This window comes from Tachypleus tridentatus, chromosome 8, assembly GCF_004210375.1.
Source record: "Tachypleus tridentatus isolate NWPU-2018 chromosome 8, ASM421037v1, whole genome shotgun sequence".
In the NCBI taxonomy this organism is placed as follows: domain Eukaryota; kingdom Metazoa; phylum Arthropoda; class Merostomata; order Xiphosura; family Limulidae; genus Tachypleus; species Tachypleus tridentatus.
Window position 1 is genome coordinate 124,282,584 of NC_134832.1, and position 26,716 is coordinate 124,309,299.

General features: G+C 34.1%; 2 long non-coding RNA genes across 3 annotated transcripts in view; one reads left to right on the top strand and one right to left on the bottom strand.

Annotated features, from left to right (window-relative positions):
- LOC143223405 (uncharacterized) overlaps positions 1-26,716 on the top strand; it is a 50,146-nt gene that overhangs the window by 1,976 nt on the left and 21,454 nt on the right. For both annotated transcript variants that reach the window (XR_013012903.1, XR_013012902.1), the window contains 2 exons: positions 15,073-15,245; positions 16,101-16,238. This is a non-coding gene — a long non-coding RNA (uncharacterized LOC143223405). The remainder of the gene's footprint in view (positions 1-15,072; positions 15,246-16,100; positions 16,239-26,716) is intronic.
- LOC143223406 (uncharacterized) lies at positions 249-26,676 on the bottom strand. The gene is made up of 3 exons (XR_013012904.1): positions 26,505-26,676; positions 6,904-6,969; positions 249-497 (listed from the first exon to the last, which is right to left on the bottom strand). It is a non-coding gene; the product is annotated as an uncharacterized LOC143223406 (long non-coding RNA).

Here is a 26,716-nt window from a genome sequence, read left to right on the forward strand (position 1 = left end):
ACTTTTACTCTTTTTTTTTTCAAGTATGTACGTGTATATTTAATAATGTAAATATGTGGTTGTGTTGATTTAAGGATTCTTCTCCAGTAGGTGTCTGTGATATGTTGGCGATAAAATTAACAATAAACAAACAGTACATGCTACACTTCTTTTTGAAGAAAAAAAAGTTAAACGTACATACAAACATTCTTTACGTTATGGATATCATACTACTATCTCAAACACTATACAGTTCTTTTCTTGTTGTCAAAAATCCACTTTAGCCAATTCAATTGCTTTGAAGATCAGCTGAGAAACTGAATTCTTCTTTTATTTCTATTGCAATAGTATTCGTATATAATTCACTTATGGTTTCGCAGAAGTTATGCAGTTGTATCTTGAACTTCCAACAGTCGTCTGCCTTTTTGCCAAAGTCCTACCAGGCGGGTTGAATTGGCTTATAACACCTTGTGACTAGACCAATTCTTCTTCTTATCTCTTCCAAACTGTTAAGTTCACTGTAATATATCAACCATCAGGCTTTTAACTCTTACAACATTTGGCTTTATGTTTTCTAACTTTTCTTGACCGAACATCCTTTTCTAGTGACGTTATTCGTAAGTTCTACTTTGTTTCCGCTCGCGTGGTCGAAGCTGTTTATACATCTATCACTTAGGTCTTCTATAAATTTTTATAGTCTCGACATCAATGGATTGCAAACAAAAATAAATAAATTAATAATACTACACTAAACAGCCTTTATTAACTGATTTGTAAGTTGCGTTTACTATAAAAAGTTCGAAGACATGTTCAATGAATCAGATGTATGAACTACATTATAGAATCATCACTCAGTTATTAGTAGTTAAAGTAGCAATGTGAGTGAAAAGTCAGTGGCTGGAAGAATATTATAGCTCTTACTCTCTGAAGCTTCCAAGCGGTAAATTGAAATACCCTTTATAAACTATACTGTACACTTACTGTTAAGCAAATAGATGTCAATAACACTTAATACCTCAACAATTTGTACAAATAACGACGATAGCTAGGAGCTTAAAAACTCAGTTCTACAAACTATCAGAAAGTTGTCTTTCCTCTAATACAACACGTATTTTAATGATAGCTTAGTCATTTAATCAGAAAGTTTTAATTCATTCAAGTATTGCCAATAATTATTTATTTTATGAGGCTTGAAATATAAATGAGTAGATTTTAATGGATTTTGTATGACATTACTATTTCTACCAACTATAGCTTTAGATGGTTACCTGAATATCACAAAATTTATTCATGCAGTAGCCGGAGGCTATTAAAGTTCCTCACGATGAGTAATGGTAGCACACTAATTAGAACATATTTGTATACAAACAAATGTACGTGTGTGGACTAACCTTTGAAATTAACTTTACATATAAAGACCTTCATAAGCGTTTCATGACCGCAATGAATCAGTAGCAAAATAACATAACAATGAAAACAAAAAGACCATGAAGACAAATGATCTGATATCGATATGAAGAACTGATGACTATGATGTTGATTGACCTGAAAGGTATTATTGGAAAATGAAGTGTGCCTGATATTTAAATTGATGCTAGTAAGAAAATGTTTCGATTTTGATGTTAAAACGTTTTGCATATAGTGAATTTTCATGGAAAAGATAAAAGTAGTAGAAAGATTCGCATTATGGCTGAGAAAGAAAAAATATAGGTTAATCTGGATTTTTATGGAATACAATATTACCTGCTGGCTACAATAGCACAATTATGCTCGTTGTTTTGTATTTGCAACAGTTAAGAAGATATTTTGACAGGATCTGGTTGAAATAGTCATGATTTTGCAAAATCACGTGTATGTAGGAACATGTTGTAGTCTCGATCTTCATTTATTCTTATCGGAACCAGGCTGTCTATATCACAGTTAAATGGTAGGAAAGAAAATGAAGAGCTAATGTTTTAGATGTCTGGGAGGGACAACAAAAGTCAAGGTAGTTTATCGTTTGTATACTTGTAGAAGCCTGTATATTGCAAGATTATTAGGGTACGTGCTTTATGTGTGATAGACAGCATGTGTATTGAAACCCTTAATGTTGCTGAAAGATAGACCCTTGTAACTCTTCATGATCCTATGAAACCACCAAGCTCCTACAGGATTGACTTGGCTTTCACTATGATTCAGCCTATGGATAAAAATGTGTTGCTTTTCAATTCTTCGGGTATAGGAGATCTCACCCTGCAGTCTTTAAATAGCTATGCACCCCCTTTGATGGCAGAGGTATGTAACATTAATAAAAAGACCAGTGTTTCTGTGTTGGAGAAGTTAGTGACATTGATTCATACCACAGCTCTCATGGAACTGAGCCTTCAGACTACCCAGCTACAGGTTTCACCACTATTGCCTAAAGAAGAGATGAAGCCTTAAACCTATGGCCCAGTAGTATGTTCCATTTCAGGCAGGTGCAACCATATGTGATCCCATCTCCAACAGGAACACTTCATATCAAACCTAAGACTTTTCCAGCACTTTGATACCACTAATGGTTTAAAAAAAGCATTGTGATAGTAACGAATGGGCTTCCAGAAAGCTTCAACTGCTGTGGATGTCAGCAGTACCCCCATGGCTATCTAAATGAGCCAAGCTGTATTATCACTGCTCCTGCATTGCTTTTTTACATACGAAGGAAGGAGTTTCAACGTTGATAATACACCGCTAAAAAGCGGGTTCCGATACCCGTGGTGGGCAGATTACAGATAGCCCATTGTGTAGCTTTGTGCTTAATTCTAAACAAACAAACAAAACTTATTCTTATATTTTCTGCTTCATTGAAATAAAAATTTAATTTTACTGTCGAAAATTAAAGTGTTTTTAATTGTCAAATTCATGTATCATATTCTTTTAAAAGTTTTCTTTGAATGTATATTATTTAAAGAATTAATTGTTTTTGTTTGTTTTTTGAATTTCGCGCAAAGCTACTCGAGAGCTATCTGCGCTAGCCGTCCCTAATTTAGCAGTGTAAGACTAGAGTGAAGGCAGCTAGTCATCACCATCCACCGCCAACTCTTGGGCTATTCTTTTATCAACGCATTGTGGGATTGACCGTCACATTATTACGCCTCTACGGCTAAAAGGGAGAGCATGTTTTGTGCGACTCTCGGATTAGGAGTCAAACGCCTTAACACGCTTGGCCATGCTGGGCCCAATAATTAATGTTTGATCTTTGTATGTAACTCATTTAATATTTTATCGGAGCCCCCAGTGTCACAGCGGTACGCTGTAGACTTACAACGCAAAAACTGGATTTTAATACATGTGTTGGGAAGAGCACAGATAGCCCAGTGTGAAGCTTTGTGCTTAACTTCTAAAAACAAAATTTCAAATGAGTTTTTTCTTTATTGCATTTTCCTTTGTTAGGTGTACACACACACATATACACATTTATTAAAAGTGGAATGTTTTTGTCTTATGAAAAGTTTATTGATATTTTTATTTTAGCAGATCATGTCTAAATTTTGAAAATGTAGCTGAATAATTTTGATTTCTTTTCATTCATTAATATTATTTAATTTTTTATTATTTCTTAAACTGTCAAACATAGTTCAAGAGTTTTACTTTTTATAGTTAAGTTCCGTTGTTTTGTTAAAAGGTTATTTCATCCATACGGCGCACAGTTGTTTTTAGTAACAGAGGATAGCTAATGTGCCTTTTAACTGTGGTTCACGTTTAAAGGTTATTATATTTAATTTTAATTATCAGCTTGAGGTAAGATAATCTGAAACACAGATGAGTGAAAAAGTGTGATGTGCACACATATGTTTTCCACCGTCATTAATAATGCAGACATCTTTAAAATTTTCAGTTAATTTTTTTTATGCAAGTGTGATATAGACACGTGGTTCAGAAAACCACTGAAGTTGTGAAATTCTAGTTACCTTTATTCAGTATAGCAGATAATATCTACCCACCCCGAGATGATATTGCAGTAACAGCACAATGACTGTAATGTTCTTTCCTGGCTGAATGAGTGATGCCTATATGTTAGAGCCAATTAATGTTGTGCGAAAATGACCGGTCATATGGTGACACTAGTGTAAGAACTAGTATGCAAGACCTTTTTTTTTGCAAGATCAGAAACTCTGTTCTTTCTCTTAATTCTATTTCGTTTTCATAGTGAGCAGTCTTCAGAGATCCTTGGGAAAGGACAAAAACTGTTTTACATCGAGTTTTGAAATTCAGATCACTCACCAAATTTACTGTTTAATTCTCGTATTATTAAAGGAATATATCTGGCAAGAGCAAGTAACTCATGTCATCTGAAAATATCACACAGTCACTTACACAGTCAACATTAAAAACTTCATCTACCCCGTCCCTCAAAATGACAACAAAAAACATCATAAAAAATAGGGTAAATTAAGATTATAACATTCAACCTTGTGTATATGTGATATGTTCCTCTTTTACATGTGGGTCGAGTCTGTGTGTTGTTTTTTTTTTTGTAGCAAAGCCACATCGGGCTATTTGCTGAGCCCACCGAGGGAAATCGAACCCCTGATTTTAGCGTTGTAAATCTGTAGATTTACCGCTGTACTAGCGGGGGCACGTGTGGGTCGAAACTGATGTAAAAGATACCTACCTACATAGAAGCATTATAACAACGTTTTTCATTTAATTTGCAAAGTGCAACAGAAGTATATTAAACTACAATAGTGTAAATACAGAATATATACAGTTTAATTACAACTGAAAAATATTTGTTAATCATATACAATAATTCTGGATAAGTCTCGTGGCTTACGTTCTATGGGTTAACTATTTATATATACTTTATAACGTACAGCCAATCAAAGGCAAGTTCTAAAATCTCTACCTCATAGATATTATTTGATAGACTGTTTAGGTAGAGTATTCCTGATGAAACTTTGTAGAATGGACGTCAACTGCCTGTCGTGGAGACACTAGTGTAGAGGAAGACTTTCGAAAAGTCGTCCACAACAGGCAGTTGCCGTCCATTTTACAAAGTTTCGTCAACCCTACCTCATAGTATACCTTTACCTTACCACACATTTCATAGTTACCTTAAATAAATCAATTTTGTGAAATGAAACTTGACCAAAAAAAAAAAAAAAAAGAGAGGCAGAAAAAATTAGAGGTAGCCAAAACTTGGTAAATTCCTTTGTGATCCAATAAAAATTAAGATCGTTCATGAAATTAATTCGTGGCATATCCATAGAATAAAAATCAGTTAGATTAATAAATTCTAATATCTTACAAAGGTAGTAAAATCATTTTGTTGACATTTTATGTTGCGTTGCTTGGCAACAAAAGTATAGCATAATATCGTTGTTAGACTACAGGGTGGCCCGTAAGTCCCTACCCATCCATATGTTATTATGTTATATTCAATTACGCATGTATTATAAATTTGTTTCTTTTGTTTCAGAAACATATGGCCGATGTAAGCCCATTTACACTTGAAGAGCGTATTGTGACAAGTACGTGAGTACATCAGCGCAAGATAGTGAGGGACAGCACACAGATACACTGGATACATAAGATATATGGATGGGTAGGGACTTACGGGCCACCCTGTATGTACTGAGAAAATAAAATAAAATCTATAGATAACAAAGCTGGATAAATATTTCTTGATTGCTTAATTTAAAGTCTCTGTTGATCAAAGAGGTTTAATTTTAATGAAAATGTTAGTGATGTAACAGAAAATAGCTTAAATCTGAAACGATTTAAGATAAAATTTCAAACGAAACTTTTACTTTCCTGATAAATTCTATGCACTTAGCTCTAGGTGAATCCATACTACGTCTTTACTTCAGGCTTATTATGTCAACATTCATTACGCTTATAAGGATTTACCGCACCCACCATCACAGCCCTCTTGTACCCCGTCATTAAAATCGTAATGGGCAGACAGTAATCGAAGAGATTACAGTTGTTAAACTGTATAAAGGTAACAACTCTTATATCGAGAATTGAAGTGTAACGTGACACACGTTGGCTTTTATGTAGGCTAGATCTCACTATTAGCAGTTTTTAAGGCTGTGATATTTTATGGAAGCATAATAATAAATACAATAATTATCTATTGCATAATTTAAAAAAAACAAACAAACAGCTATTTCTTTAACCTAGTACAACAACCACTACTTAGTATTGCAGTGTTTATTATTTTGTATTTCAGATAAATGGACAACGCAGAACATCATTCACGCATGCAGTAAAAGCGTAAGAAATACTGCAGAATCCACTCAACACATTTCAAGATGGGAATCATTAGTTGTGCACTCTCCTTCTCATCACTAACGTTTCGTTGTTTTTATATACAGTAGTCTATCTCTAATCAGGGAAATATTTAGTTCGTAGTTTAATTAACAACTATAGAACAAAAATAGGACCACTACTATTATTGTACCAAAATGTTTTTATAAATGCATTACTTTACTCCAACAAAAAATATAAATTAACTTTATCTATCTCCCACAATGCCCCCACTAGTACAGCGAGTAAGTCTACGCATTTACAACGCTAAAATCAGCGGTTCGATACCCCTCGGTGGGCTCAGCAGAGAGCACGATGAGGCTTTGTTATAAGAATACACACACACACAAGCATCTCCCACAATAGCTATTTAAGCCCATGTTTATTTAATATAAGTGTCAAGTACTTAAAATAACATGCCTTATTTATTTAGTTAAACTACAAACGTTGTTTCTACGTGCGAGATGTGCTTTAAATACTTGGGTAATTATGATAAGATAATTTACTCAACAACTGTAAATCATGTTCTTCTCACATATGACCATCAAACATATAACGTAAGCTTCAGAGAAATGCTCAGTCACTGGTTTCTGAGCGAAATTCCAAACCTGGGAGAGAAAAAAAACATACTAAGTTTAATTATGAACTTACATCAGTCATTCTTGGAATTCCGCTTCGCTTTCCGTTCACCTTGACCGTTATAGGAGTCCCCTCTAGCTGCAGGGAAAAAAAAACCTGTTTTAAATTATTATCATAATAAATACTTTAATCCATATTGTGAGCTCTGCACATTTCTAATTAATGTAATTTTTATTTTAACTCGTCAATTTTGTTCCATTTGTTCTCTTCTATTCTCTACTTAAAGTACTGAATCATTTGGGATGTTAGACAATGATGAATTGGTATTTGATTAGCAACATTAAAAAAAACAAACGAATACACCTAAATACAGTAGAATATAATATAGAAAATAATAACCACTTTGTCTTCTTTATCAATAAACAATTAATGATAAACTAGTTCATAAACTATCCTTTTCAATGTATTAATTAATATGATTTTGTCTCTCACAAATATAATGTTTTAAAATATCACTTTAAAACTAAATCTATAGATTGAAGCGGTCAATGAAACGAAATATGAGTGGAAAGAAAGCTGCTGTGATAAAAGTTAATTCGTATTCTTACGTTGTAACTGATAGAACTATCTAGAATACCTTAGTGTGTTGACAGAAATTATCGTTTTAATATAACAGTCACGTTCTAAGCTGTTCTAGATTTTATGTTACGTCTTTACATCTTCTGTATGAAACATTAAAACTTAACAACATACCAGAACAACTCCAGATAAAGCATCAAGATATTGCTCACGTTTAAAACATTCGTCATTACTTGAGTTAAGGTCAGCGTGAAGGTCAGAAAACCTGATCAAGAAGTATGCTACACTAATCTGAAATTAGACAAACCGTTCCGAAATTATTTTACCGCAAATATTCTGTAGATTTATGCTAAAATGTTATAACGTATTATTATTATTTGGGTAGCTCGGCATGGTAGTTATAGCCCGGCAAGGTGGTTAAGGCATTCAACTCGTAATCCGAGGATCGCGAGTTCGAACCCATATCATACCAAACATGTTCGTCCTTTCAGCCGTGAGGGCATTATAATGTTACGGTCAATCCTACTATTCGTTGGTAAAGGAGTAGCCCAAGCGTTGGCAGTAGGTGGTGTAACTAGCTTCATTCCCTCTGGTCTTACATTGCTAAATTAGGGACGGTTGGCGCAGATAATCCTCGTGTAGCTTTACGCGAAATTCAAAAACAATTATTATTATTATTTGGAGATTCTGAGCAATGATATTGTTGGAATGTTTTACAGTTGTGAGAAGATAAAATGCTTCGTCTTGTAACACATAACACATTCACTTGCAGGGCATAATACCATAGGCCTCGTTAGGTTTGTCTAATTGCATGCCCATTAAGTAGGCAGTTGACACATAAAAATATGAACATATATAGGCAATATATATGTAACTAAATTAAAATGACTTCGTTTAGCCTTTCTTCCTATGTAATTGCTTTTATAACAATGCTCACGTTCGGCACAGGGTTTTAGGTCGTTGATGACCTGGGAGTATGAGGCACATTTTCGACATCTTCTTACTGTAAGAATGCTCTCTCTATCTATCTATCTATTGTCGGGATTAGGGTATAAAGACCCTGAAGAGTCATGTTCATATTGACCTCTACTTCCCTTCTGTATATGTTGATGCACAACTTCTATTAAATATTTTTATAAATAAAACAGAGTATACCGTACTTGCTCCAGCGTGTAAAGATAACTAATGTGGGGTTCTGTCTGGAAGTTAGGTGGCCTTTTTTCTTTTCTTATATAAATATTCACTGGTTAGAGGTTCTTAGGACTATCGCCATTATGTATGTAGTATTTGTGTAGTTCACAAAATAAATCATTTTTCTCCAATTTTTCTCAAAGTAATTTATTGTACTATTTAGGAATATTTGTTTGAATATTTGTGTGTGAAATCGGAGGAAGTTGTTCTAGAGACTTTATTCGCTGTTGTAAGTAATGTGTTTTGTATTATTTGTAGTGTAGTTTCTACTAGTTTTGGTGTTACATTTACTCATGTTGGGGCTGCATAAACAATTACTTCTCGGATGTTATGTTTTGTAGGTTTTTAATACGTTGTTGGCTGTTTCTCCGCAGTTTTTACCAGTTATACTCCTTGCATAGTTGTAACAATGCTTTAAGTGGTTTATAGTACTTTTTTGAATTTCGTGCAAACCGACACGAGGAATATCTGCCGTATCTGCCCCTAATTTAGAGGTGAAAGATTAGAGGGAAAGGACCTAGTCATCGCTACCCCTCGCCAATTCTTGGGCTACATTTTTACCAATGAGTAATGGAATTGCCCGTCCTATTTTAATGCCTCCGCAGCTGAAAGGGCACATTTTATGTGATGGGTATTGTGTGTGTTTTCTTACAGCAAAGCCATATCGGGCTATTTGCTAAGTCCACTGAGGATATTGCTTATCGAGCGCCCTAACTATCTGGGCCTGCCAGGTTAAGTAGTAAGATTATAGTGCAACAATAATAAATAATAATACCCTGTGCAATTCTTCATAGTGGTTGTGTTTTTTTAAATATTTTCCACTTTGTAATTCAGAAGTACGGCTATAGATGTCTGTAAAATAAAATTATTTATTAATTTTAGAGCAAAGTCACATCAAACTATCTGTTGCGTATCGAACCACGGGTTTTAGCGTTGTAAGACCCTAGACTTACCGTAGTCCCACTGAGGAACATAAAATTAAACAGCGTAAAATTTCTATTTAACATTTCTTATTGAATAAAGTTATTAAACTCTTCAGCCGCTGTGAGCACAGATATGCTTCTCTCCAAAGCACTGCTGTGAATAAATATATGGGTCACAATAATTTACCTTTGTTTAAACCTTGAAATTTTAATATTCACTGCATGCCAGTTTGGAACTTTGCCACATGACGAAACGGCCTTTTCCTTCAAAGTTCCCAAGTTTACCAGTTTCGAGTTTCAGATTAGCAACTGAAATATTATAACATGTTTTCCCCTAGTGGCCTTCCAGTACATACTTCGATATGTAGCTTTGTGCTTAACAATAAACAAATAATAAAACATTTTAAATTTTGTTTCTTATCGTTTCTCAAAACCTCGACATAGTATGTCCCCCGATAGTACAGCGGTAAGTCTTCGAATTTACAACGCTAAAATCATGAGTTTGATTCCCCTTGGTGGACTCAGCAGATAGCCCGATGTGGCTTTGCTATAAGAAAACATACATAGACGTAGTACTGAGCAGGTTGTTTATATATTACTTAAACATGGCAGCAAAAGATTTCAACAGTAATTTTCAGATATTCACAATAGTCTAAATCCCTTTATGATTTAAAATATACAGTTTATACGAAATGTTTGTTCCATCATTGCTCTTGATTAAGTAGCCACACTTCAAGGCAATATGTCGTAATTACTTGAAAATGCAATGAATATTATGAAAGCTAGTTAAATTTGTTTGCTTTAAAGCAAAGCCACATTGGGTTTATCTGTGGAGTTCATAACATCAATGTGGAACAAACTGGTTGAAGTGAACAGCGGTCACTTGTTAAAAATCACCGCAAGAATCATGACCGAGAGAAAATGACCAGTGATGAAACAAACTAAAGCTAGGGCGTCAGAAAGTGACGCAATGGGTTACAGATTAAAACAAGGGATGGCACAGCCAGGTGGCTAGCCAAGTAAAGGTAAAGGTAGGATGACCTTCAGCGATCCTAAACTCAGTTTAACACTGTGTGATATCCTCTTTTGTTCGTAACCAACTGTGTTGCCCCCCGTGTCACCCTATATGATACTTGTTTGAGTTTATAACCCACCGTATTCCCCCGTGCTACCCTATATGATACTTGTTTGAGTTTACAACCCACCGTATTCCCCCGTGCTACCCTATATGATACTTGTTTGAGTTTGTACCTCACCGTGTGTTCCTCCATTTCACCCTTGATTCAGGGTGTTACAACTTACACCACACTTTGTCACGTTCTGTTACGACCTACTGACATTTGGGTGCTTTTAAACAACAGAAAGTATGAATACGCAACCGACAACAGTAAACTAACTTCATGCACTCCCTTGTGAACTAATACTTATAATGTTTATTACATTTTCAAATAACCATGACAGATTACCTTAAAGTGTGACTATTCCATTTATAACAACAATAAATGCCTTTCATGTCAAATTTTTAAAGCTATTTCTTCTTCTCCAGTTCTAACACAATATAGTGTTTAGTTTAGTTTTAATTAAAACAAACTCGAATATAAATTGAAGTAACCGTTCTTTAAACAAGCGAAATAGAAATAGAATAACTGACTCTGTGGCTGTATTTTCCTAGAACTGTAAGTGGTTTTTAAAATATTTATTTCATTATTAAAATTTCTTTTATACAGCAATGAATACGCAAATAGTAAATTTAAACATGTGGCACCGTGAAAAAATACATTAAGACTCTCAAGGATATTTAGTAGTTAAATTTATTGTAATTTATACAGGTTTTGTGCATGAGTATTCTGCTGTATACATATGCAGTGCTAAATGTTTCACTATTTTGTGATCACAGTGCATAAACTTACTGTAGCTATGTTCCGTCACATCTGAAATCCGAAACGGACGAATTAAAAGGAATGTGGGAAAAAAAAGTCATCCACGAGATTGTTACCACAAATGTGAGGCTTGATGTTCCGTCATTATTAAACGAAACACATTAAAAAGTAATTTACCTAAATTTTGAAGATATAATTGTAAATGTGATGTTCAAGTATTGTCATGAAATACCTCGTCAGGCTGATATATATCGAAAGCTGATAGCATATTGTTGCTAGTTTCCTCTTATATCGATTTAAATTAGTTCTTTGCATTCTAAATTTAATATTTTATTTCGCTACTGATACACAGAAAGAAGTACTGCAATATTTTTAAAAAAACCAAAGAGTTTTATAATAAGTAGTTTAAAATATGGTTTTGTAATGCAAAACTACATAGTTGATTATGTCTATTCTGCCCGACGCGAGGAACCAAGCCCAATATTTTGTTGTAAATCCGTAAACTTTCCACTGAGCCATCAGGAAAATTGTTTCAAATTATTTAAAAGTCATATAAACTGTACGCGGAACTTATTTGTATAGTAATAACGACGTATGTAAACGTGAAATAACTTTATACAGTATAATTAATCGTGACAAACTATGTTTGAGAAAATCGAAAGGTTTTATATATATATTCATAAGGTCTAATCGTTGAGCCAGTAATACAAGTAGGAGCTTGGAAGACTCAGCTGGAAGTTTCTACTGTCAATAAAAAACTCGACCTAAAAAAAAAGATACAGTTTTATTATTTTACTTTATCGGTTGAAATTTAACTCAGATGTTTTTAAGCTCTACTACAGCATATATAAGTTAGGGTTAAAACAATATGTAACATAAGAAAACAACGAATAAGCAAAATAGTTTTAAAATTGAAAGACAATTATTATGTATTAAAATTTATCTTAGATGAATCTCAGATTTATTATATTGCGTATTATGATTTCAAATAACCGGAAATTTTACTTTAAATTTAGAAGTTAATTGAATGCCAATATGTATTAAATTTATGACATTTGCCAACAAGATTGATACACAGAATTTTCCATTTTAACAATTTATAATAACGGCTATTGCAAATAATAATTTATACACAAAAGTTTTACAAACTTATAAATTACACTGTGCCTTCTATCTGGTCTGGAACTGAATATTTTATCGACGAATTACGAAGAGTAGATTAATTCTATGTTAATACACAGGTACAGTTCCTTGTGCTGTACACAGCAGATAATTTACTGTGGCTTTCCTCTAAAATAACGAAAATTTGATGAAAGATTATTTTTATAGAAATTTAAAACAGTTTTCTTTCTCATCTGTAGAAAATTTATTCAAGGTCTTAAATAGCTATGACACATTCTAATATATATATATATATATATATATATATATATACAAAAGCCGGATGGAAAGTAATTATTATTAAATTTTCTTCAGTTTCCTTCACGTGAATACTACTTTTCATTCTTCAAGGTAAACTGCTGTAGCTCTCGTGTAATATTTGTAGATATTGGTAGACAAAAAATGAAAATATAAATCAAGTTTTTCTTTATTCAGTAAACGTTTCAGTCGTTTTAATGCGTGCGACTCGTAATATGAGAGTCGCGGGTTCGCATCCCCGTCGCATCAAACATGCTCGCCCTTTCAGCCGTGGGGGCGTTATAATGTGACGGTCAATCCCACTATTCGTTGGTAAAAGAGTAGACCAAGAGTTGGCGGTGGGTGGTGATGACTAGCTGCCTTCCCTCTAACACAGATAGCCCTCGAGTAGCTTTGTGCGAAATTAAAAAAACAACAACAAAACAAAACCGTTGTTGTAAGTTGCAAATTTTATTATATAACTAAACTAATACTCTTGTTACTCTATGAATATTAAGTTAGTTTTAATAACTTCTGACAACAATTAAATTTTGTTGTGTTTTTAAATATGAAACTTTAAAACTGCTCGACGGTAAGAACACTAAATTCTGTCCAGTAATACGTAAAAAATCCATGACTTTCTGTACACTTTACCAAGTTTTTATTCGCTGAATAAAATGACAATTTTAACATTCTTTCACGATTATATATGGTACGTGCAAATGAGGCGACTTTCCTAGCATATACCTTTCTTTATTTTGATGTTTTGCAATTGTTATAATGGATAAGTCTGGTTTCATCCACACACCATATTAAAATAGATTATGTGTGGGACAAATGAGCAATGTTTGACCTGTCTTGTAAAATTATGAAAGTTGACTAGATGTTTGCTTCAACCCTAAGTTAATAAATTTTGCTTAATGGGGTATGGTCAGCACAAAGCTATACAATGGGTGTCTGTGTTCTGCCTATCACAGGTATCGAAACCTTTTTCTAGCGTTGTAAGTCCGCAGACATACACCCTTGTGCAAATTAATTGACACAAGACGGAAAATTACGATTTTTTTCAATTTTTTGCGTTTTATTTATGAGAATCCCAAAATTACTCACAAATTAATACATGATTTGACTGCCTTTATTTTTCAGACGATCATTAATCCGTTTTGGCATCGAGTCCACAAGTTGACTGCAATCTATACTAATTTTTGGATCGCGGTGCCACACCTCAATTAGCTTATCTTTCGTAGTACAGTCTTTTCATCGAAGTCTTTCTTTACAAATCGTCCAAAGATTTTCAATTGGATTTAAGTTCGGAGAATTTACAGGCCAATCTAGCATCTTTATTCGCGTTGTAGTCATAAAATTCTTCACAAGTTTCGATGTGTGGTACGGAGCCAGATCTTGCTGAAAAATACCAGATCCATCTGTAAATCTCTTTTTCAATTGTGGAACGACTCTTTTCTGCAAAACTTCGATGTACTGTGGTCCTCGCATCATACCTTCTACGATATGTAAGCCTCCGACGCCATAGTAGCTGAAAAAACCCCAAAATATCTTCTTCAAGGGATGTTTTACGAGCTGTTTGATGTGAGATTCTCGAAGTTTCTCACCTGGAGATCTGCGAACATGCAGACTTCTTTGATCCTATACGAAGAAATGAGTCTCGTCACTGAATTATACCTTTCTCCATTGTTTTTACGTCCAGTTTTTGTATTTCAGACCCCATTGATACCGTTTTTTCTTCATTGCGTTTCACTGGTCTCGTTGCACTTCTAACGCAATTTCGAATGACGTAATATTCCTCAAAATTTCGTCGTAAATCCCAAAAATAGATCGACCGTACTGCAAAACACAGCTAATGACGCCATCTGTGTGTAAAAATGACTATTAAAGGAAATCAGCGGGTCCAGCGAGTCTACACCGGCCGCCATGCTGAAAATATTGTAAAATGACCATTTGTTTTAATTAATTTGCACAAGGGTGTACAGCAGGCTTCAGTATTGCACATGTTAACGGGTTAAAGAAGATAAATTATTGTCAGAATAGCGAAACCAGTTATATGTTCTTCAATAAGTTAACTGACGATAAGAAAATTGTTATTATTTTTTAAATTTTTGTCACCAGTGCAGATTTATCAAAATATTGAGAGGTCGGAGTGATCAACGTTTCTGCCTAACAAGCAGGCTAACAGTTTGACTTTAACATTTGTAACAAATCACAATTATTTAGTTCCAAGATTCATCACTTAGTTGTATTCTAATCAACAATAGGTATTACGATAGCATGTAAAAGTTGCGAAATGACGGAAAGACTGGTGAAGTATAATCTATGTCAAGGTGAGGCAGCTTCAACATTCAACCACTGCGTGCCTGTTCTGAGACCCTCGGTGACCTACTTCTGGCATACTGTTAAACGTTTCTCCGCCGAGGGATTCACATGTTGTGTAAGTGAAGGTATAGTATTTTAATAGAGGTCAAGACCCAGGACTAAGGTTTTTCAAAGGTTATGCTTTTTTGTAGGACTGAGAAATGTGATGAAACATCACGTTTAACTACAGGTTTATTCTAAAATTTTTTAGACAGTCTTAGGTCACAGTTCATGTGTAGTTTTGTATAATTCCAACTTATTAGGCCTAACTAGGTTAAGCAAGAGAGAGAAAAAAACGACTACATGGTAAATAAATTAATAATATTTGCATAGATTAAAAATACTATAAAATCTAAGTGAATAAATTCGGGCTGAGTGTAAGTTTCTTACGTTTACAAAATATAATTAAACATCAAGTCAGAAAATGTACGTTTCGTATCACTTATCTTGTCTTAGACCTAGTTTGTCAATGTTTTCAAATTAAAGCGATGAAAAGGGTCTAAAACTAGAATTTCATATCGAATATATGTCAGGATGTTGTCTAGGAATAATTCTGGTCAATTTGATCAGCTGGTTGAACTCGAGGGTTCTGAAAGCTTATCTGACATTTTTTTGTGTGCAGTAATTAAAAATCAATAAAAATAAACTATCTCAAGTTCTTGTATACATAGTACTGCACGATAGATTCTTCATGCTAGTCCTAAGAAATACGATGACGTACCATGTTATTGTTAGACAAGGTAACTCGAATGATTCGTCACTTTCTGTTAACGATCAGAAATCATAAGAGAGAAGGGATATAATGACTAGATTATTCGAATAAATGTGAGGCCAAAGATTTTTTCACAGACTTATCTCAGTCAATAGAATTACATTTAGCGTTAAGGCATTGTACGACTTACAAGAAGCACGTGTGTGTTTTTTTATATAGCAAAACCACATCAAGCTATCTGCTGAGCCCACCTAGGGGAATCGAACCCCTGATTTTAGCGTTGTAAACCCGTAGACTTACTGCTGTACTAGCGGGGGCCTACAAGAAGCAATGTTTGCAGTGGGTTTAACCTAACTGGTAAGTTATTCAGTATTGAATGAATAAGTCCAAGGCATTCAACTGGTTAGTATAATCCTTAGTATACTGTATGTTAGGATGAAAGTGAATAAAATGAATACAGAACCTTTAACGTTTACAATGAAGAAAAGAATAATAACCAGAATGTTGGCAAAATTGTATTTTTAGGCAGTAAACACATAAAATTCCGAAAAGTTCGTGAACTGACATGTTTATTTCCACTTGAACAGTAGTTCTTGACGTAATTTTGAAGATGTATGTTAAATTACTTTTAAATGAACCCTTAAGATTTACTTTATGTATATATGGACAACATTAGTAGAAACGTTCACATTAAACGTGAGTCATACAAAATAAATATTCTAAAGAAAGATAAAGTACCTTGATGCATGATAAAAAGTAACTTACCGAGTTGATAGATATATGTGCAACAGTTGTGTTAGATTTAATGTAAGTAAATAGTCAAAGACTACTTTATTAAGGTAGTTCAGGCTTTAAAATACTCCTCAAAAAGGAATATATCAGAAAAAAAATGTTCATATATTCCAATTATGAGGACTAGAGTTATTTAAAGATTGAAATGAGAACCTGGAAGTTCATAAAAATACTTAAATTTACTAACTTGGATGTAATTTCTCAATACAACAGAATAAACTATTCTCTGAAGTTCACTTTTTCTAGGCTCCAAACAAATTACTAATTATCCCAGAAAGTTGAAACTTGTTTTAAGTCTAACTGTCTCCTCTGATCACTTAATTTGTGTATATTAGCCTTGACATGATCAAGTGTAACCTCTGTAGGTAAGCCTGAATAACATGAACTCTCATAACTTAATTTACTAACTCTTTAAGACAAACTTGGTTCACTGAAACTTATATGATTTTCCTTATTATCTTTTCACGTTTTTAACGATCACTTATATTTTTCTAGGAACCTCTTTGCAGAAATAGTATTCAATCTACGATAATTTATCCTATATATAAAAAAAGAATCCTTAACAATCAATTAAATCAATAAATAAGTGGCGATTGTTGGTTGAACGTTTTGAAAAGTCACAAAAAATAATAAAAAGATATTAATTTTTTCAAAAAAATAACAACAATATAATTTAGAATTTCCAACAAGAAACACATTCATTAAATGTTTTGATATTTTACTGGATAAAATCTTAACGTCTGCGCCATTAGAAAAGTCTTCTCAGTGCTAGAGGTTATTTCTCATTTGTTGTTTATGTTGAAACTAAAGTTTACGGAGATGTGGCTACGACTTTATATTTGATGTAGTTGATTTTTTTTCCTGTTGACCTTTTTTACTTGTATACTATTTGTATGGTTTGACTGCTTTTGCACGTAACCTGTAAGGTGTCCATTCATTCCACGACTCAAGATGAACGCCTGTTCACTGACGATTCTCTATAGTATCTGTTCTTACTTCTAGCAGGTTAGTAATGTAAAGACAGTTTTATCCTGATGTTTCAGTTTTTAAGTACATCGAAACAGTTTATAAGACAGCCAAATGTGGTAATAGGCTTTGGAGGTTACGAGCTTCCCTTTTAAGTAGAACTATAACATATAATAACAAGAAGCTTATTGGAGTTTTGTTTGCAGTTTCTTTGACGTCTTAGCACCAAGATGCACTGAAATATTCTAGATACGATAAGATGGTTCTGATTCGAGCAGTCTGAACAGCGCCAAATGTACCTTTTCTTTAGATCCCACATCTTATAGCTGATATCAGCATAAAACTCCAGTGCATTCCAACGAGACTAGGAGATTGTAGTTTGTGGAGTATGGGGAAAAACAAAACAAAACTACCTGTTATGACTGTCTGTTTTACGTTTAGATTATTTTACAAAAAGGTCCAATACCCACGTTTTTAGACTCGGGATTATCCTGGTGACTTCAGTTTATCAATATCCTGCAGCTTAACTTACCTCACTTCAGGGTGATAATTATTTTGTAAGAATTGCTAACATTCGAGGTATTGCAACTATCAAGGTGTGGTCTAGAATTTCGCTAGTCATGAAACTGGTAGTGGGAAGTATTATGTTACATTGTTTAAGAAACAGGCCCAGCATGACCAGGTGGTTAAGGTACTCGACTCGTAACCCGAGGGTCGCGTGTTCGAATCCCCGTCACATCAAACATGCTCACCCTATTAGTCGTGGGGCGTTATAATGTGACAGTCAATCCCACTATTCGTTAGTAAAAGAGTAGCCCAAGAATTCGCGACGAGTGGTGATAACTAGCTGCCTTTCTCTAGTCTTACACTGCTGAATTAGGGACGGCTAGCGCCGATAGCCCTCGAGTAGCTTTACGCGAAATTAAAAAAAAAAAAAAAAACGTTTAAGAAACTTATTCCGCTGTGTCCATCACCAGTTGTTCTCGAGCAGAACTCTCACAACTTATTTCTAATCTTTATCTATCTTTTCTAGAATTACTATTTATTTGTTCAAGTGACTCCGTGTATTCTTCTGCTTTCTCGCAAATGACTCAGTAAAGCTTCCGTGATCTGAAATTAAACTATTATACTAATTAACTATATATCCTTCCGCTGTAAACAGCGGTTGGCAACAGCAAATTCCTACACTATTTTTCTTATTTTTGACTTTTCACAGAATTATTAGTTTGATATCATAATTTGTTTATTGCACGTATTCGGAAGATTCATGTTAAATTCATAGGTGAAAACATATTTACTTCTATTACACGTTACACTCTAAGTTAAAGCATACAGTGCCATGAAAATTTATATAAGCTCAGATATTGTAAAGTGTAAAATGAATCTTTATTAAATGCAAAACAATAAGTTACAGCACTGTGTTAATCTACATTCAAATAGATAAAAAGCGCCTTCTGATAGTTGACTATTGGCCTTTTTGTTCCTAAAGAAAAGGCCTGGCATGGCCAGGTGGTTAAGACACTCGATTCGTAATCCAAGGGGCGCGGGTTCGAATTCCCCCTCACACAAACATGCTCGCTCTTTCAGCCGTGGGTAAAAGAGTAGCCCAGAAGTTGGCAGCGGGCGGTAATGACTAGCTGCCTTCCCTCTAGTCTTACACTGCTAAATTATGGACGATTAATGCAAATAGCCTTCGTGTAGCTTTGCGCGAAATTCAAACAAATCCTGAAGGAAAATAGTGAATTATTCAAAATCATACGAGTTGTTGTATCCTTTTAATCCTACTTATTTTTATTTTTCTTTGGTGAAAGTTTTTGTTAAGTTTTCATCATGGATAATGCATGTTTGTTTTTACATGCATCTAAAGCTATTGTGGGTATATTTTGTTTTTCAACATTATGGTAGAATTTCGTGGGTTAATCGGTTCAATTAATTCACATTATGCTTTGGTTAGGGTCTATTGATGTGATGTTTCCGTGCTGTCTACAGGTTTTTAAATTTTGTTTCAGGCAGCTGTGCTGACCAGGTTATAGTCCGTTTATGGTTTTATGTCTACCAGTTTTCAGCAGTTGTGGCTCAATAGAGCTGAAAGGATTACCTTTATGGATATTCACGATTTGGAAACAGTCCTTTTGTTGTTGTAAGCATTCCTGATTCAAATGTCCTAATACTGAGTGCAACATACACTGAGCCACTTACAATAGGTAAGCGATCAATGCCCTTAGATACATGCTGTTCGGGATATTTCATTAAAGCCATTGTGTAAATTGACTTGTGTTTTTCTCCAAAACGACGCCACGTCAATAGTGTTTAGTTAATGTAAAAAAAAAAAAAGAAAAAAAAAAGAAGTAGATTCGTTAGTGTGAAACTTTTACTACACTGACCAACAGTCTAATTACTATTAGCTCTGACCCATTGCGACCTTGCTAAACGCTGTTTTTACGTCAAATGGTCCAATGAGCTCTGACCCATGGTGACTTTGCTAAACACTGTTTTTCTGCGTCAGGTGGCTTTCTTATTGTTTTGTGTCCATTAGGTCAATTTTCCGCAACCTGTTTGTTTTTTTAATTTCGCACAAAGATATACAAGGGCTACCTGCGCTAGCCGTCACTAATTTAGCAGCTTAAGACTTTGGCTACCCTTTTATCAATAAATTGTGGGATTAACCGTCACATTTTATGCCCCCATAGCTGAAAGGGCGAGTATGTTTGATGTGACGAGGATTCGAACCCGCACTCCTCAGATAATGAGTTGAGCACCCTAACCACCTGGCCAAACCGGGCCTCTTCCGCAACCTGTGACACGTTAAGGTGCTGTCATTGAAATATTGGCAAGAAAGCTTTCAGTTAGTTTTAGAAGCAATACTGCCATATGTCAAACTTAGTTTGGCAGAGATATCCTAATCTGACTCAAGACAAGTCTTGGCTCGAATAACTTTTGGTGGACGTGTAGGTTCTGTTGTTTTTTTGAATTAAGCACAAAGCTACACAGTTGACTATCTTTGCTCTGCCCACCACGGGTATCGAAATTCGATTTTTAGTGTTGTAAGTCCGTTGACATACTGCTGTGTCACTGGGAGGCGTGCAGATTCTGGGCAAAGCAGTCCGCATCTGACAGTGTTTTTTTTTGTGTGTTTTCTAATAGTACTAGTACCGTAGTAAGATTACATCTAACCTGTTTCTGACACTTCACAACTGCTGAAATTATCTTCACGCAATTCAGGAATCATACAGTAACATCGGGAAACGTTTATTTTATTAGGAACCATTACTGATAAATTAACCAAAGCAAGACCTCTGAAATATAGAGCACAAAGTAACAGAATGAACTTCTGAAAAAAATCTGGTACTCTTATTACACACTTGGACCGCATAGAGAACTGTATCTCTCTTTTTATGAGGTTCGTGTGTTGTCAATACGTAATCCTGTTGTCTGATTTGAGCTCAAAACTAAACTTTGTCTAATACGTTAGTTTTGTATACAAAAATGAATTCATCATGTGATTTGCTTTTAGAATAATTATAATTTATCACATAAAGAAGTAAATCTGAAGTATTTTTTACTACAAATAGCAAATATAGCCTGCAATCCAGGTTGTATGTTTAAAATTAGTATTACTGAAGTTCTGAAGTAAACTCTTCTACAACAACTGTTTTGAGAGCATTTTTAAAATACGGAGCTGCGTAATGGGATTTCATGCATCTTATTCACGATTGAAGAGATTTAAATCAGTGATCATGCAAGCCACAGTTCTCGATCAATCTGCATTTTTTTAAGACTGTTGACTTGTTAGAGCAGTGGAAGTGAACATTGTCAGCTAGTAGGCTGGATTCAAGGCTAACTGCATTAGTACACGGCAGCAAAGGGTTATTGAATGCGATAAGAATAATATATGCTATTAATGGTACCATTATGCATAACGCTGAGGTCATTACAAGTGCATGTACTTATTTCTTCAAATACTGTACTTCCGTCACTACTATATGCTTTACGTTCAATGTATAAACGTGGGGTTGAATCTGGCTCTAAATTCACTAGAAGTGAATGTCTACCTGAATTTCAAGGTAAAATAATGTTGCGCGTATTTTTTTTCAGGTTGTTGTTCCACTTGACAATTTAAGGCAAGCTGTTTTGTGCCATGCTCAAAGCGGACTTCACCTCTGTAGGCTGGGACTTTCAAGTCTGTTTCTAACCATTTTTACGGTGACAAAAACTCCAGTTACATCTGCAATAGTTCCTTTCAGTCTCATGAGAAGCACTCTACAACAGCAGCAAACCAGAATCCACAGATAGAATTATTCTGTTTATGTTGTGGATGATGGTTTTTAGTGTTAGGTGTCAGAGCAATCGCACCACTACTTTGAAAGTGGTTCTTTATTCTTTGAATCACTTGTTCCTACCTCCCAAGAGTCTGCTGTTACAGCTTGGCGCTCCTTTATCTGATGTTTCTTTACATAAACGAAATTTCCAAATGTTTTTTTTTTGTCTGACGTTTAGACAAACGTTCATGTTTATTACTTCAAAGGTAAGCGGATACATTAGGCTAAACAACCAATCATCGACACGACAATTCACTTGACTAGTCATTAAATGCCTTATTTGTGTAACGATGATTTAAATAAGGGGAAAAATATTACTTTATAACAATGGTTTTCCCCCTTGTTTTGCCATAATATTGCAAATTCTAATTACCCATTACATAATTTAGTAGTAATTTTAATTTCTATGCACATTTATCCTTGGTGACACGATGAACTGATTATACCAATTATTCTTTGATTTCTCGTCTTTTCATGATAAATAATTTTAAAATAATTAGAAAAAGTATAGATCGATGTGTCATAATTATAATGACATCCTGTGATAATCTAGTTAAGACTTACACTCACGGACTGGCAATTTCTCTGTTGTTTTTTCTTTTGTACTTACATGGAAAATTAATTTTCAGTCGAGGTTGATATGTTATGAACTATACTCTCTGCTGTACTTCTGGTTGATATGTTATGCATTGGCACTGTACTCTGTTACACTTAAAGTTGATGTGTTTTCAACTGTGCCCTGTTAAACTCGAGGTTGATATGTTTTTCATTGTACTCTGTTACACTTAAAGTTGATGTGTTTTCAACTGTGCCCTGTTACACTCAAGGTTGATATGTTTTTCTCTTGTACTCTGTTACACATAAGGTTGATGTGTTTTTCAAGTGTACTTTTCTGCAATTGAAGTTGGTATGTTTTTCAAGTGTACTCTTCTACAATTGAAGTTGGTATGTTTTTCAAGTGTACTCTTCTACAATTGAAGTTGGTATGTTTTTCAAGTGTACTCTTCTACAATTGAGGTTGATATGTTTTTCAAGTGTACTCTTCTACAATTGAGGTTGATATGTTTTTCAAGTGTACTCTTCTACAATTGAGGTTGATATGTTTTTTAGGTGTACTCTTCTACATTTAAGGTTGATATGTTTTTCTCCTTACTGTGTTACACTTAAGGTTGATATGTGTTAAACTTAAGAGTGATATGTTTTTCAAGTGTACTCTCCTACAATTGAGGTTGGTATGTTTTTCAAGTGTACTCTTCTACAATTGAGGTTGATATGTTTTTCAAGTGTACTCTTCTACAATTGAGGTTGATATGTTTTTCAAGTGTACTCTTCTACAATTGAAGTTGGTATGTTTTTCAAGTGTACTCTTCTACAATTGAGGTTGATATGTTTTTCAAGTGTACTCTTCTACAATTGAGGTTGATATGTTTTTCAAGTGTACTCTTCTACAATTGAGGTTGATATGTTTTTTAGGTGTACTCTTCTACATTTAAGGTTGATATGTTTTTCTCCTTACTGTGTTACACTTAAGGTTGATATGTGTTAAACTTAAGAGTGATATGTTTTTCAAGTGTACTCTCCTACAATTGAGGTTGGTATGTTTTTCAAGTGTACTCTTCTACAATTGAGGTTGATATGTTTTTCAAGTGTACTCTTCTACAATTGAGGTTGATATGTTTTTCAAGTGTACTCTTCTACAATTGAGGTTGATATGTTTTTCAAGTGTACTCTTCTACATTTAAGGTTGATATGTTTTCTCCTTACTGTGTTACACTTAAGGTTGATATGTGTTAAACTTAAGAGTGATATGTTTTTCAAGTGTACTCTCCTACAATTGAGGTTGATATGTTTTTTCATCTGTATAAATTATTTCTGGTTATAATGCTGATGTGTCTTGAGATTCATGATGTGTGACTGTGATAATTAGAGGACTCCAGGAAGGTATTGTTGGTCGAAATTGCGTGACTACAATGACCGGTATAGCATTTCGTTGAAACGTGCGACATTAGTTGACAAAACTAGTTAATCTGGTTGTCAAACAGCAAGTTGATTCCTTATTTGGTCTGCTTTGTCACTGTTTTTATCTGACCTTCAAAATTATTCGTAGGATCATGTTAACCTCATCTGTTTGTATTATGACGATTTGAAAATATTTGTTTCTATAAATGTCATCAAATGAATTATGTACGTCATTTTGTTGTTCTTGTCCGTGGTTCTTTTGACACGATATTATACGTTTCTTAGGTAACAGTGACTTCAACATCCACAATGTCTCTTTAATCCTTCTGAATATTTACTCTAATTTAAATCTCAGGGCTTGACATTTCATATATAAATCGGCACTTGTATATATCATTTTATCTTCCGTATATTTCCAAAGTCTCTGTGATTTTTGGGCACTGTTTTGGTTTTATAACAACATAAATTCAGTTGAAGTATTTAGTGCCATGTGTATTTAGTACCTTAAAACGCTTTTCTATCGTATTAAAGCCATATAGAAAACTCCAAGCTTTTTGTTTTTTGGATATAGTGCAAAAAGAAAAAAAGCAAGATGAACACTTTGGTTGTGTAGTTAGTTTCCACTTTTCCACTTTAGCAACACTTTCCAACGATAATGGAAATTTCACAAGTTGTGAAACACTTGACGACCGCAAATGGATGCTCAAATAAGACTATAGCTCAACTTAAGTAGTTGTTTATAAGCAGCATAGAGTAATAGATTGATTGCGGCAGCCATTTTTCTTCTCGATCAGTCCCTATATACCAAGCACTCTACTGTGCTTAGTATATAGTTATAACCACAAACATATTACTTTTAATTTAACTTCTAAGATCAAACAGTTTCTGAACTCTTAGAATGGTAATATATTTCACTCTTTACAAGGGATAGGCGATTCCAAAAATTTGAAAGTCGATTCCACAGTTGATTTTAGGTCAAGGAATTGATGACATCGATTCTGATTCTTCAAAATCAACTGGTTTGAAGCTAACAAAATGTATAAACTATAAATGGTTTTGCTTTTTTTCTTGAATAGACTACAAGTGGCTTACAATCAATTTAAAATTCAAGAAGGACTGTTTAATAAAATACGTTGTTATTCCGACTGTTTCCATTAAAAAAAGTAATGTTGATCATTGAAAAATTAATTTTATGATTTAGATTAATCCACAGAAATGAGGTTTTGAGTTTGCTATAGTAACCGGAATAATAAGAAAACTTGAAGTAAAAAAATAAATGATGAAATACAAGTAATATAACAATAACGTAAGTAAATATTAACGAATTGTTGATCGCCCCCCCCGCTAGTACAGCGGTAAGTCTCCAGATTTACAACGCTAAAATCAGAGGTTCGATTCTCCTCGGTGGGCTCAGTAGATAGCCCGATGTGGCCTTGCTGTAAGTAAACACACCCACACACATCGTTCATTCTTATTATCGAGAATCTTTTACAAATTTAGAAAACAAGCCGGAGATTTGACCCTAAAAGTTGCATATATTCTAAATATATATTAAACTGAAACAAATATAGATGTTAAAATAATATTAGATTCGTTACAGATAAAACATGTACGTACTGGAAATTAAATATAAAATGAGATTCTTATTTGTCATTTACATTTAGGGACAAGTAGATTTAGTGCCCCCTATATTATCCTCTTCTCACATTTCAGATGAACAAAAATAATCAAACCTATTGTGTTTGTTACATTTTTTGTAAATGTTGTAACTAATTTCTACTACTTTTATGTTGTATAACTTAAAGTACACAATCATGGAATTAAAATATTGTCATGAGAAGTAGAAGGGGATGTCCTTGACCTTAAAGCTCACTCAGGTATGGAAAGAGAGCACGAGAAGTGAACAGCGGCATACAAACACACAAGAGAGAAAAAAACAACATCCAGGCCGTACATTAAACAGGTTAACGGTTCCTGTTTGACAATATTTTTTTTTAATCACGTTACTGTTAAAGTTATTTGCAAGCGTTTTATTATTTGTAGGCCGCTAACTGAAACTTTGAATGAGGCCAACAATTATGAATGTATATTCTTGAAATTCAAGACACATTTTCGCAAAAGTACAATTTCCCATAACTGTAAAATATTATATGTATGCAGCGTTATAGTAACATCACATCAAACTAACTGGTAAGAGAATCCAATCCCTGATTTTAGCGATGTAAATCCATAGACTTACCGCTGTCCCAACGGGTGTGTGTGTATGTGAAGTGTTATTAATGCAAAAGTTTAAACAGAAAGAATGCATAGTTAACAATGAAATTAACATACACAACTTGCAGGGCTTCAGAAAAATTCCAGTTTTATGAACTTCATCTGTTTTCTATTTAATTATAAACTTCAAGCGGTAAGTCTGTTGGTCTACAATGTCAAAACCGCGTTTCGATAGCTTTGGTGAACGCAACACAGCTAGCCCATTGTGCGGCTTTTTGCTTAACGAAATAAAAACATAAAAAATCCATTCAATTTATCGAAATTATAGATAATATATTGGATAAAGATTGTTTTTTAGATATAACTTACTCACGTGTCATATTTATCTGCTTTGGATTGCCAGTCAAAGCGAAGTAATCTTCTTTATGGTATGTTGAGCAATGTTTAGGTCAAAGTAAAATGTTAAATAGATGTTCCAAGTTTCATTAAAAGCTAGAACGACGCACGAAGGAAGACACGTGGTTACATAACTTTGGAAGGTTACTTGTAGGACGGGGGAACAACATAATAAAGTAGTCTTATAAA